We start from the raw sequence: 13,930 nt of genomic DNA on the forward strand, positions 1-13,930 counted from the left end.
TGGTTGAAAGGGCATGAACAATGAATAACTCAATCCAATTTATTAATGATACTTCAAAATCTTTATTGACATCAGTCATGTCTTCACATGGTAGTTAAACTTTGTTTTCTCAGTGTGAAGAAATACATGAAATGCAGATTTTTGAGTAAAACTCAACCGGTGTGAGTAGCTCAGTAATTTATATATTAAAGAGTTAGTGATTGAGTTTTTGAAAGTAGATTTTGGCTGTGAATTTCACTTTGTGCACAAATGGGTAGCAAGGCTGTGGCCTGCCCTATTATACCTTTGGAATATTATTTTGTGTTTTAACGCCTGTCAGATATCTAAAAAAAAAAAAAAAAAAAAAAAAAAGTCTTTGCCACACTGGTTTTGTATATTCATATTTTCAAAATGATTCAGCGGCACCATATCAAACAAATTCTGTTTCCAGCAAAACGAGGAACAGATAAACTTCACAAGTTTCCATTTCCTAGAAGTCAAAACGATGACAATATGTTTAAGTATAACAGTTTTATTTAGAGCTGTAACCCGTCTGGCCTCTGTTATTATCACCTCTCCCACATATTCGTAACACAAGTGATATCTTAGGAAACTCATTATATCCACTCCAACAAGGATACAGTTCTGTTAAGTAATCGTTTGTGTAATTCATTAGAGTGGTCAAATTAAATGTCTAGAACATTTTATAGAAATGCAGAATCTGGAGGCAACAAACAGGATGTTGGTATCAGAAGCGTTCTGGTTTCCATTCGTAGTCCGACTGTTATTGACCAGTCATGTTTGAGAGAACATCGTGATAAGAGTTAGTGTTTTATTAACCTTACAATTCTATTCTAACTTTTCTGTGATCATATGCAGAACACTTTTTCCAGTGTTCACTTCATGCAACAGACCGTGCCCACCACGCACCCTCAGCTATTAATTACTGATCATTTACAAACAGTAACAGATGATGAAGGGGCCTTGACAAGCACGGGTCTGCAACAAAGCTACTTAGCAATTTATTTTTAGAGAAACCTTTTTATCTAAAATTATGATTAGTGAAAGGAGGCTCACCATCTGCCACTTGAGAAATCTAACTCTTTTTTTCTTTGATGTTGAATCGTCTTAGCCATGGGAGGCTACTTTTATTTACAATTGGCTGTCAGGGGAGTTTTTGCTTGTCTCGTCTTTGTGCGTCTTTAAAGTTTCCTATAAATAGTTTGCACCGTCCCCAAGGATGAAACTTTAGAGTTGCTTTAAAGTGGAAACACTACAGCTTTATTAGGACCAGATGAACTCCAGACGGTGACATTTCGTTTAAATGTATGATTGCTAAGTGTAAAATAGCAAATGACTGCCAAGTGAAACAAACACGTTTTGGTTTAGTTGCCGTTTATACCCTCCACCAGTTGGTAATCTCGCAGTGGGGCTGGTCAGTGTTCCTGACACCCTTGGGAACATTGCTGATGAGTCACTATTTTTTGTTACTATGCAGCCTACGGGGTGGATGATATTTTTAATACACCTTATAGAAAAACATCAAAAAAGAAATTTCAAATGTAATTCCAGTTAACTTTTATGAGTTTTCAACTCCACACACATATGAAATCTAGAAATGCACTATAAAATCTAATATGTCTTTATTGGTTTCATGTCCTGATTAAGCCTGTCATGATGTTTTTAGTCGTTACTGAAGCCGTGGTGTTTGTTCCTTATGATTAAAACAGTTCTTTTGTATCAATTATGTTAGAACTGTTTCCTTGTCTGTGCAAGAAGCATCGAGTTTGACATTTCAAATTTCACATTGTGTCTGAGTGATAATGAATAATTGCAAAAATGACTTGGCGCACCTGGCCACCTCTGTAATGAAAGGGCTGTATCTTTCTGCAGGACTACTCTGAGATTACACTAATCAACTATGAACAAGCAGAAATTTCAACAGTCTCATCTGCAGGGCTCCCGCATGACAACAGCCTAACTCTTGCAGGCACATCTTTGCCTAAAAATGCAGCGGCATAAGTCACTCTATGCCATGTCTAAGGTGGGAGCAGGTGGGCAGACGAGAGTTGTAATTCTGCTCTCACAGGGGGAGAGCCTGATTAAATTGTCACACAGTTGAGGGTTTTGATGCAGTTCCTTTCTGTTACATATGAATGTCACATAGACAAAACATAAAGTCTAGTCTGCTGTTCTGGTGTGTTTGAGGGGGGGCTGCCCTGAAAAAAAACCCACAAACCACCTGCATGGACACTGTGACATCAGTGTCTTCAGATAACTTTTCCTTCAGCCTTTAAAACATGTAAAACATAAATACTGTATTTTATGGTATTTCTGGCCAAAAGTATTAAAATAAGAACTCCCAAATTTCACTGTACATGACGTGTAATTTTCCTAAAGGTTTGAAGGCCTAAAGATGAGGCATTTTAAGCAGGTAGTCCCAAGATGCTTTCAGTAATATATACGGAATCAACAATCTGGCCAATTACAGTCAAAGAGTCAAAAGACGTGCAGTGAATCACATTAGCTTTTACACCTAGGGTCAACAGCAGCGTGACAGTGTACTAATGTGGTTTTGATGTCACTTCAGTTATCTTATAAGTGGAAAAAGCTGCACATTCATACTTGAACTTTTCTGTGACAAAGGTTTTGATCTGCACTTGAATTGCTCCTGTTACATCTGTTCTGAGTCTGCTTGTGTTCTTTTTTTAGTCTGATCCTGCTCATTAAGGCTCTATATTTATCTGTTCTTTTTAAGCCAGTGCTTTTACATGTCATTTTAACATCTGTGTTTTGAAGACGTTGACGGGAATCAGGTTTCAAAAATGTGCTTTCCAGAATAAGATCAATACAACATTTTCACCGGACAAGTACATCCACTTTTCCTGCTTCAATATTAATACACAATCCCACTTTCCAAGAGATAATTAATCCTGATTGATTTCATACTTCAGCGTAACAGGAGCATCCACCCAGTTATTTTTGATGAGCCAGTTCTTTTCTTTGTTAGTGCTGTGCAAAGTAGTAATAAAATCAGTAAAACTTGTTATGAATCCAGACATAACCACCTACAGTAATTTAATTTAATTCAAGTAAAAATGTAAAAATCAACAAAAATATGAGTGTTTTATCTAAAAGCAGCTAATATTCCTCTGGGGAAACCTTAATGTTATGATGCTGACCTTTCCATTGTGAAATATCAGTGTTCATTACTGCATCATGCTCTATTATTTCAGTATTTGGACAGGTTTTTAGAAGGGTACTTCAGGACAAAGTGCTGTTGAGTCATAGAAGCTGAGGTACTTAGCCTTCATTTGGCATTATTTTGATCACCAGATGAAATATTACTATTTCCAAAAACCTGTGGCAAATTCAATATTTCAGTCATCCAGTGACCTCATATTTGATGTTTTGTGATATTTAGCAAAATGTTTGCAGCTGCATTCAAACCGAGTTTCTGTGAAAAAGTTTGTGAAACCAGTATACAGCAGAAGTGTCACGCCGACACTCTCTTGTCATGTGACCCCAGTGTTACGGCCTCTGCTCACAGCTGTATGAGTTATTTATGCCTGCGTGGCTTGAAGCTCTCTGCTTCAAAGTGAGACACACAATCAAATGATCATGACCTTCTGATTTGACTTTCTCAGCTCTGTGGTTTCTTTTCATCTCCAGGTTCTCTTGATACTATATGAACTGCTCATTGTTCTAATCTGAGACAACGTGCAGAGTCTTCATGGGTGACAGATACTATTATGAGTAAGGAGGCAGAATACTTTATTTTCAATTGAGAGAAAAGAGTGCAATCTTCTCGCATGTAGGACTGATTCTATCAGCTTGTTCACGCTGGTTTTAAAGGAAACAGCTCGCCTGACTCTGTCCAAAGGTAAAAAAAATCCATCCACCTTCACCTCTAAAGCTCACTAATTAACACATTATATTGTGTTTGCGTGTAAAAACAATAATTTGTGGTTTTATAGGGGGTTGTGTTGCAGACTAGTTCTTGGCTGGCTTGTACAGATTAAACAAAATACAGATGTTCATTAGTGAGTTTTAGAAGTGCCCGGAGGTGGATTTTTTACCTTTGGGCAGAGCCAGGCTAGCCGTTTCCCTGTGTTTCTACTCTTTATGCTAAGCTAACTGACTGCTGGTTGCAGCTTCATATTTGCTGTATTTTTTTCCTCTAACTTGTTGAGTGGATGTAATGTAGAGCAAAACTTTTGAAAGTTTACCTAAATCAATGAGGTGCTATAGAACAATCCCAACAATTTTAGACATTTATCCATTAATCTGAAAGGCCTCTACAGTTTACTGTGGAAATATTGTCAGTATATATTCCCCTCACGCACAAAACACTCTACAGAGCCACAAGCCAGGATAGTTAGTGTTATTGACAACAGAAACATACCTGTACATGCCCGTGTCCCTGAATTGAGTTGTGGTTTTAGTCCTAGTCTTAAGTCCCAGTCTAAAAATGAAGGCTCCACCAAAAGTGTGTTCACTGTATGAGATATGAAGGCTTCCTCCAAATCACCCTTTAAAACCAGACCTGAGTTTCACACCATGTGACTGGTTTTATTAATGTAGGATGACAGTGAAGGATTGGCCCGAAGATGGAGCGACACACTTTCCCATAACTATAGATAGCTGAGAACACTGAGACTAAAATTGGTGAGATATGCTACATCTCAAACACATCAAACTGAGCCTTTAAGTGATTTGTAGTCAAAGTAGGCCAGTCAGTGGTTACTGCTTGTCTGCGTTCAATCGCTGCTTCTCAGCGTCTGACATTTTTCCCTTTGTCTTCTTGTGCTTTTTCCACACAATCAAGAGGCAGAGGAGTGCAGAGAAATGTTGTCATGGTAACAGAAAAAATCGCCAGGATGACCATGAGTGAGGCAGACCTGATGGCACACTGCACTGTTCAAAGTATTTCATGACCTGGAACTACAACTGCAGGATATTACTCTGAGATTTCCTCCAGATGAAAAAGACGCTGAAGTGAAACCGCTGATGAGCTTCAAGGTCACAACTCTATTGGAAACTGGCTTTTTGAAGATTATCACTGCCCAGAGATGTTAATATATTTCAATTTTGTTCAAGCTGTTCAATGTGCATTTGGCAAAGTAGCCTAATTCTGAGCATGGTTCATCACTGCTGTCAAAGTGGCCTATTTCCCAAATTGCTTATTTCTTTTTGTGTTTCCAATGTGTCCTCCTGAAATTGAGATCTAACTGTGTGGCTGAGAAAAGTGCATAATTTGGTTTTTGTGCAGTCCAAACCAATCATAAGCTGGACTGGCAGCTCACAATGGTCCAAAGCATTTTTTCCAGATTTACCACTGATAGCTTTCTCTGGTTGAGACAAACTTTTGCAATTGAGCGTGTGAAATTGAGCGTCTTTTTGCCTCTCAAAGCAAAAAGAAGCTGAAGTAAATCTGATTAGTTAAGCACCCAGCTGAGAGGGTTTGAGATGAAGTGACCTTTTGTGTTGAGATGATACACATTCTTGTCAGGAGAAAGAGCAACTTTTGAAACTTACTTGCATCGCAGGAGTAGCACAGAACTTATTTTTGAAGCATTTAACACATACTGTCATAAGCAGATTAGTGTTCAACCTCTCATGATGCTTCAGATGCTGTATGCACATTTTTCTCCTCAGCTCTTATGAAACTTCATTGTCACGCAAGCCAAAATCTCTCACCGTCCCTCAGAGAGGCTGCTCTGTATGGCAGGAAAAAATATTCAATCCAGGAACAGTTGAAGTGTTCGGTCACTGGCGTAGCTGCAGGTGTGTCTGGTTATTATTCTGACAACGACGAATAAGAAAGACTTCATAATGTCTTCCATAGCTGGAAATAGCCACCGGAAAGACTTCAAACTCTTTCTGAGTTTAAAGCTGCTGTTAAAAAGAATGTGAGGAGAAACTTTTGGACATTTTTGTTACTTTTGTAAAAATAGAAACACGTCTCATCTCCTTTCTTCGTTTTTTCTGTTTGTTGTTTTGTCTTTAAGTGAGTGTATTTATGTTGTCGTGTTCAAGTCTCTCTTAGAAAAGACATCAGACTTACAGGTCTGGTTAAGAAAAGGCGAAATCACACTAAACACTGTGTGATCACACTGTATGAATTGTGTTATACAAATAAATTTGCCTTGCCTTGCCTTGCCTAAACAGTGAAGCAGAGGAAGCTGTGCAGAAAATACTTGTTGATCACGTATCAATCATCATGTCTAATATTTTTACCTCTAGCAAAATTAGACTATAATGACATTTGATTCTCATTTTTTTTAAATGGCATCATGTGGATATAAAATTGACTTTAGCCTCTAAGGTTGGCACTCTTTGAAAGTACTCTTATGTTTACGTGCAAATATCAAATGTTGAATTTATAAAAGAAAATCTACAAGAAACTGTTGGACACATAGTCTAAGTTAGTGCTTAACATGCTGCGACTAAAACTAAAACATACTGTAATTAAAACAGTAAAAATGATGCCGTGATCGTGGTAAATCTGACCTGTTCTGGTCTAAAGATCATTTTAAGGGCTTCCACTGTACAAAAAAATGTAGCTGAAGAATTGCAAATATGTGGGGAGAAAGACAAAAAGGAGCTGTGAAACATTCTGTTAGATGCCTTTTTCTTTTCTTACAAACTGCAAGATTCAACAGCTGTCCAGCAATTGCTAAGCCAGAGGAAACCGTAAAAGAGAAGTTCCTGTCTGCAGAAAGTCAGGTCATCCTGCTCCACAGAGAGCAGTGGAAGCAGTGATGCCTGGCAGTAGATACCTAACAGCCCATTCAGGACGCCATCAGAGGCTCCGCTCATTTCCCTCAGTCAGCTGCAGAGCAACAGGGTGGCTGCCTCGCCACCTCCATGCCAAAGTCTCTAGTGGAATGCCAGGCTCATTATAGCGGGATGAGAGTTCGCTTTTTCTCTAAGTATGTGAGCTTCACTGGGGATAATGAGCCTCCTGACCACTGGGAGTAAACGCGTGTCTGGCTGTTTCAGTCTGTCTTCGTCTGGCAGTGGAGATTTCACTCCTCCTGAATTCCATCGCCATCGTTTGTGACAGATACGAACCTGATTCCAAAAAAGTTCACAAGCAAGAACGGTGCAAGGTTCACCACTGTGTGAACACGTGGTTGTATAAAGGATATTACTACATGGTTATTTGTTTTACATTTTACACAGCGTCCCAACTTTTTTGCAATCAGGGTTGCAGATAAAATAAGAGTTATGATATATAGTACTTTTTGGGGGGGCATTTTGTGAAAAACACTCATTCTCTCTCTGGCAGAGAGTTGAATGAGAAGATTGATGCTGCTGTTTTATCTGTTTGGTGAATATAAGGCTACAGCCAGCATCCAGTTAGCTTAGCTTAGCATAAGGACTGGAAACAGGGAAATCTGACTACCAGAACCTCTAAAGCACCCAACACATATTATTTACTCTGTATAAGAACCTTACAATGAGTCCTGATGTTTTACAGGGGGGTAAGGAGCGCAACTGTTTGTTTTTGTTTGTTTTTTTGGCTCTGAGCAGTTGCCAAACAACCAGCAGAGACTCAAGAAGTAGATGGTCGTGGCCAAGAAACAGTCCGGCACATAACCACCTGTAGATGACTGAATCGTTGTTTACACACATCAGTTTTTGCATGTCATAATTAGTGATCTGTAAAGGGGATTTTTTACAAATTTTGTCAGAGCAAGGCTAGATGTTGTCCCCTGTTTCCAGTCGTTTTGCTAAGGTAGGCTAAACGGCTGTTGCTGCTGTAGCTTCATACTTAATGTATGAGAATGGCATTAATTCTCGTCTCCACCAGAAAGTGAACAAGCATGTTCCCCCAAAATGTCAAACTATTCATTTAAACGCCCTGAAATGTACAGTCCAAGAACAGAAACCTGAACAGTATGTTACAGGAAGACAGAGAATGACTGGTTTCAGTGCATTCAAAGCCATGACCCAAACGTTACACATTACAGACCACTAACCCAGGAGGCCCCGCTGCCACTTATTTGAAAGTTCAGTTAAATGAAAAGATGTACCCTCTTAGCTTTACCATAGAGGTTTTTCTCCCATTTCAAGAATCACAGCTGTAGGGGGTTATTTTCAGATGTCATTGACAATTCACCTTGCCTTTCAAAAGCATTCTTGCTGCAGGCGATGCATTATGTGTGAGAGACCCAGATATGTGGGTCTGTGGGGGGGTCGTAATGCTTTTGGTGCTGGGAACATTAGCTGCTTGGAGGGGAAAAACTGTGGACCTGCCACAGCAGAGATATCCAGAATTGGGCTGCCAGCCTTGGCACATATCCCAGAAAATTATGACTCAACAGTAGCAACAATGTTTAAATGTCCGTCCAGTCTGCTCCCAGGTGAGCCAGCACACAAGATGCCCATTACTATGTTTACAGTGCTTGTGGCCTCTTTCATTATTTTTAGCAGTTTTCAAAGCACAAACATAAGAAGGAAAGTCACACGCATTTTAATATGAATATAAACAATGGTGCGATGAAAAACAGGACAAACAAAACGTTTATGACTCACAATTTAGAGCTGAGTGATAATAATCTCATGTTTAACTGTTTCATGAATGTTTAGAATCCAAAAATGATGTTATACTTGTAGAATAATGTAAAAAAAATTCATTAATGTTTAAGACCAAGAGAGAAACAACAGGAACACTAACAATAATAATTTATAATCTATAAATTGAGGTTTCCTTTGGCAGGCCATTTCATATTTCCTCGCCTTCTGCTAGTTTTCCTGTGGCTATAAGGTGACCTTGATTGGTGGCCGGTGAGAGTTTACTGTGTGCTGCTGAGGAGAAGTGGAGACCTCAGTCTAGAGAAGTGAAGGGGACATCAGTGAGAGCTTTAGCTGCATGGGTCTCCTGTGCAATGTAATATGAAACACTATTCTTCGATCAGGCCTATTTTCAGCCCACACATTTTACTGGAGCAAAGCTGATCTCCCTGACATGCACTCTTGGAGAATTTGGCAGGAGTGTGCATGCACACACACACACAAACAGCAGACACTTGGCTGGGTTACTCAAATCAAACTGGAGCTAAATTTGACCTTTGAGGGAAAGTCTCAGGTCTGCCCAGCCCGTCCACATCTGCAAACATGAAAGCATTCACTCACACTGACTCACCATGAGCTCTGTATTGTGAATTCGCGATAGTCTTTTGTCATTTGACAAATTTGACAAATTGTCACTAACTTGGCAAATGTATGTTTTGTAAATCTTGAATGTATTTTCATTTGCTTGTTTTAATGAGCTGGTGATGCTGCCGCCATGTGTCAAAGCAACTGTTTGTGACACAATTTTGACAACACGATCAAACTGCCCAATTTGTCTCAGGGCCAGCAGACTTATCCATTTACGACAACTTGTCCTGTTATTCGCCTGAGCTCCTGCCAGAGCTGTATTTCACCGCAGCTATGGATGGACATTTATTGCTGTTGTTGTCTTTCTCTCCACAAATTTACTTTCCCCAAGTCGTACATCTCTCCACGCTTTTCCCTCTGTCCAGTATTTTCACGGCTTTATTGCTCAAGTCGTTTGGTGGAGTTGAATTTAAACTGACGACTGTGGGCATCACGGCTATAAATTTATTTTTTGTGGGACTTATTTTATGGCAGCCTCATATATTATTTGCTATCATTCTAAAGCAACACGTGCAAATTGAAAAAAAAAAAACTAGTGGAGAGTCTTCATGATTTGATTAATTCTTAGACTGAAATATGAACACATAGATTATTAATTCACAATTAATTTTTATTCCTTTAAGTATGTGACATAAAGCGACTTACTAAAGATGATGAATATTCTTTATAAAGACTGATAAACGTCTGAAAATGGTTGACTTGACACCATTGAGGACGACACTGAACTAAATTGTGGAGAGTCCTGCAGAATGGCTACAACGCATGCATCCGCAACATAACCAGTTCAACTCCCGCCAGTAGCCTTTGATGCATATCTTAATCCCCTTTCTCACCAATGTCCAATAAAAATGAAAATGAAAAATTTGTAACTTCTTTAATCAGAGTCAAAATGATTAATTGACTAGTTAACAGAAGAACTATTGTGTTGATTTCAGTATACATTTGTACCAAGGGCTCCTCAGAAGGCAGTGTTGATACTAGCTGGTTAGTCAACAGACTTTAGAGTGTAGACTACTAATGTGCAAAAGCAAATCCTCTTGCAATCTGCCAAATACCCCATAAACAAATAGCTGATTACAATGTGAGTGTGTTCTTTTGTGTCAAAGTCTGGGATGTGATGGAAACACTAATGAACAACCACAAAGTAAATGCTATAGATGGGGGAAAAAAAGGAAAAGGCTAATAAGCTTTTCGGCGACTGTACCCAGGGGAATTTCATATCAAGCCTTCAACTCTTATCTATTTATAACAAATGTCAAGCTTCTCCAGATGATAGCGCTCAGAAGTCTCGTCCGCTCCAGTGAAGTTTTTGCCAAATGACAGTGTTCCACCTCTCAAATTGTTCTGACATTTACATTCAGTGAGAGTCAAGTAGAGGCTAGTTTTCTTCTATAGGCCGTAATCACTGCTGCGGACTCTGAGCACATAACTGCAGCCACACTGAGAGAGCAAAATACAGTATGAAAATGACATGACTCGTGAGTAATCATGTTACTCATTCGATTAAGAGTTCACCGTGGTTTGCTTTAAAAAACTGGTTAGTGACTTTGAAAACTAAATACAAAACATGCCTCCTAACATAACTGTACCATTCGTAATGGTAAAGGGGTTTAGCACTGCAGCCATACTTTTTGTCCTGGAATCACATTTATTTAATGTAAGTGCTTGGAAAAACACAACATGCCTTTGCAAGTATGTTTTTTCTGCATTTCTTTAATATGTAGCAATGTTTCTGACTACAATTTGTCTCAGATTAAAAATGCATGTGCAGACTGATGAACATGACAAAGGAAATGGACCACTTTTGCTATTAAGATAATTGGGCTGTTAGGAGAAAATGAGGAGAAATGAGGCTGCAGTTAGTGGAAAGGTTTACCAGTAACTGTTTGATGATAAGGTTGTTACTCCCGGATGTTTGCTGCAAGTAAAGAGTCAATTTCAAGTCATGCGTTTTCCTCCACATTCCCTCCACCAGTGACTTTATTCTGTTTATTTGCTTCTTTGTTTGCAGGATGCCTCAAGTTTCAATGGATTGAATGAGTTAAGGCCTCTGACCAAGGAACACAAATTTCTAGATTCAATATTTCAAGCTGTCCGAAAGGTTAATAGTGTGTTTTTAATTTTGGCATATCATTTTCCAGTTGGTTACCAAATTCTTGTAGAACACGCATTTCATCTCTAAGCATTATCACCCTTTTACCTGCAGGTTACACCACAGCAACACGATGAATTCACATATCAGTAACTCAGATGGAAAGTTGCACAGTACATCCTTGAAGCCCTAATATGCCCTTCATGTTTAAACTCTGATGGGCCTTCAGGTAGTCGTGGTGCCCCAAGTGGCTCTTTAATTTGATCATGTAAAGCTTACATTGCTTCAGGTAGACACTCAAGAGGATGACTGCTTTGTTTAGTGCAGATTCATGAGCTTTGGCTGTTTGTGCTTGATGTAGTGAAGCAGCATTGTGTGCTGAGAGGAACCGACGTACATCGCCGAGTTTATAAAATCCCCTCTGAAAAATACAGGTAACACTGACTTAACTACAGAAAGTACTTCAGTAAAACTTTTTATCCTTCCTGTTCACACTTCATAAAGATAATATATTGAAAAGAGAGAAATTGTGAATGTGAATGTACATTTAAATACACTTATCCTAATCATGGTTACCTCTTCCACCATTAGTTTAATATAGTTGGACATTTCAGAACAGATAACGTCCTGCAGAATCATGATGGAGTCACTCCAACCACTCGGCTCCAAGGGAGAGATTCACTGACTAATATTATCACACTCTTGTAGCTTCATACTAAGCTCTATATTTGGGCAGAGCTGATGGAGGGCATATGGACTGAAAAGATTTTAAAATTATCACTGTGTGGTACTGAAGCAACACTTCAGATATAATTTTAACCTCCCAGATTCAAAGGAGCCAACTGTGAAGCGATGTCTCATAGCGGTCTGACTGCCCCCCCTGTATCTGTGACTAAACCCAAGCTGGTCCCTACTTTCAAAGGATCAGGCGGTGTAAAGGTGTAATCATTCCCTTAATCTTCTCATTTGTCTATGCAAAACAGCTTTTAGGTTACTGCTTTGTTTTTGTGAATAATTACTTGAGGAAGGTCGGACCCTTAAAAGCCTCTTGAAAGAAATCCTCAGTATAACAGCAGGGTGTTTGTTTATGGTGGCACTCATGTACAGAACTAAAAGCAGGATTATTTGTTGTTGTACCTCTCATCCATTGCCTGAAATGCAATTGGTTGTTCCTAGAAGTAAAGAAATCTGCTCGCTTCACTGCTGCTCAGTCAAGCAGTTGATTTGTTGTGTAGACTGTGTAGTAGCACATCTTGGCTTGACGTGTCTGTTTGATCACTGGATGATACTTGAGTGCAGTTCTGCCGAGATGGTCGGCGGAGAGAAACAGCACAGCTGGTCATTTATGCTTCTACCTTTGGGGCGAGAGTCCAAAGTTTATCTGATGTTCTCCTCCACGCAGCAGGTGATAATACATGACTGCTTATCTTGCTGATTTAAATAGCAAAATGAAAAATGTTTCTGGCCTCTTGCTGGCTCTTGTGGTTAAAGTTTTTCTGATGTGTTTTGGAGCAAATAGGCTGCAGCTGCTTTTGGTTTTAGTCCTCACAAAATTGTGCATAAACAATTTTACTGTTTGCTGTGTGTTTGCTGGCTCTGTGTTGTGTGTCTGAGAAGCAAGATTATGTAGCTCGGGTTAAAACAAGGTGCAGATAATGGCCACGTTCTACCTCCTTTGACTGCCATGGAAAGATGCCTTTAAATTATACTGGATTTAAATTATACTGGAAAACCTAATTGTCCCCTTTTATTGCACTAGATGGCAGTGTAACCCATCCATCCATGAGTCAATCCAAGCAGACACATAAACCACCACTTAAGCTTTAATTAAGGGATATTTAAGGGATTGATTTAACTTCACTTACAAGGCTGTAAATAATTCTTTAATGTAGTTTAATTTCATCACCCTCAGCTAAAATCCATCCACAAAATATTATCCATTTTGTTCAAAAAATTTCCGCTTTTTTCCACGTAGTTTTATCCATCTAAGTTATGTTCTTCTCATGAATGTAGGAAGTAGAAAGGTTCTGGTTAAAAAAAAACAAAAAACAAAAAAACAATGAGCACAATGACCCTTCTCCTCAGAGATGTCACTCTACTGTATGTCTTTATAGTACATTCTTCTTTATAATATAATAATATGAATAATAGTAAATGTCCTTAGATAATGGTTCTAAGGGTAAGTCCTACCCAGTCTATAGGAATCACCCTCCATGGCTGGGTGGACAATATGCATTAATTAATTGCATTTAAGTCTTTGTGATATACCTGAAAATAGTATAAACCTGATCATTGTTAGACTGCTTCACAGATAGCAAGCATGAGCTCGCAGTGCCCCCCTCTGGTGGGACTCTGTCAGTGTTAGTGTGCAAAATCCAGTTGTGTTTTTATCTAATTATGTCCAGCGAAACACGCTGTTCCATGTTCCTGAAGCAGGTGAGTTTGCTTGACTGTTAGTGACAAGTCAGAATGCACAAAAATGTGCTGCCATTCGCCAGATCTTTTATTTTGCCTTTTAAGTACAGCCTAAATTTATGGAGCAGAACAGAGTTATTTTTTGTTGATGTTGTAATCTGGAGTGAGGGTTAGTTCAACATCAAGAGGGCCCTTTCAGGGGCCTTGTTTTTCAAGTTGGAAACCATTAAGGATCCAAACAGTGTTGTCACTAGTTAGGGGGCCCAAAGCCAG

The sequence above is a fragment of the Chaetodon auriga genome, chromosome 16, assembly GCF_051107435.1.
Source record: "Chaetodon auriga isolate fChaAug3 chromosome 16, fChaAug3.hap1, whole genome shotgun sequence".
Taxonomy (NCBI): Eukaryota; Metazoa; Chordata; class Actinopteri; order Chaetodontiformes; family Chaetodontidae; genus Chaetodon; species Chaetodon auriga.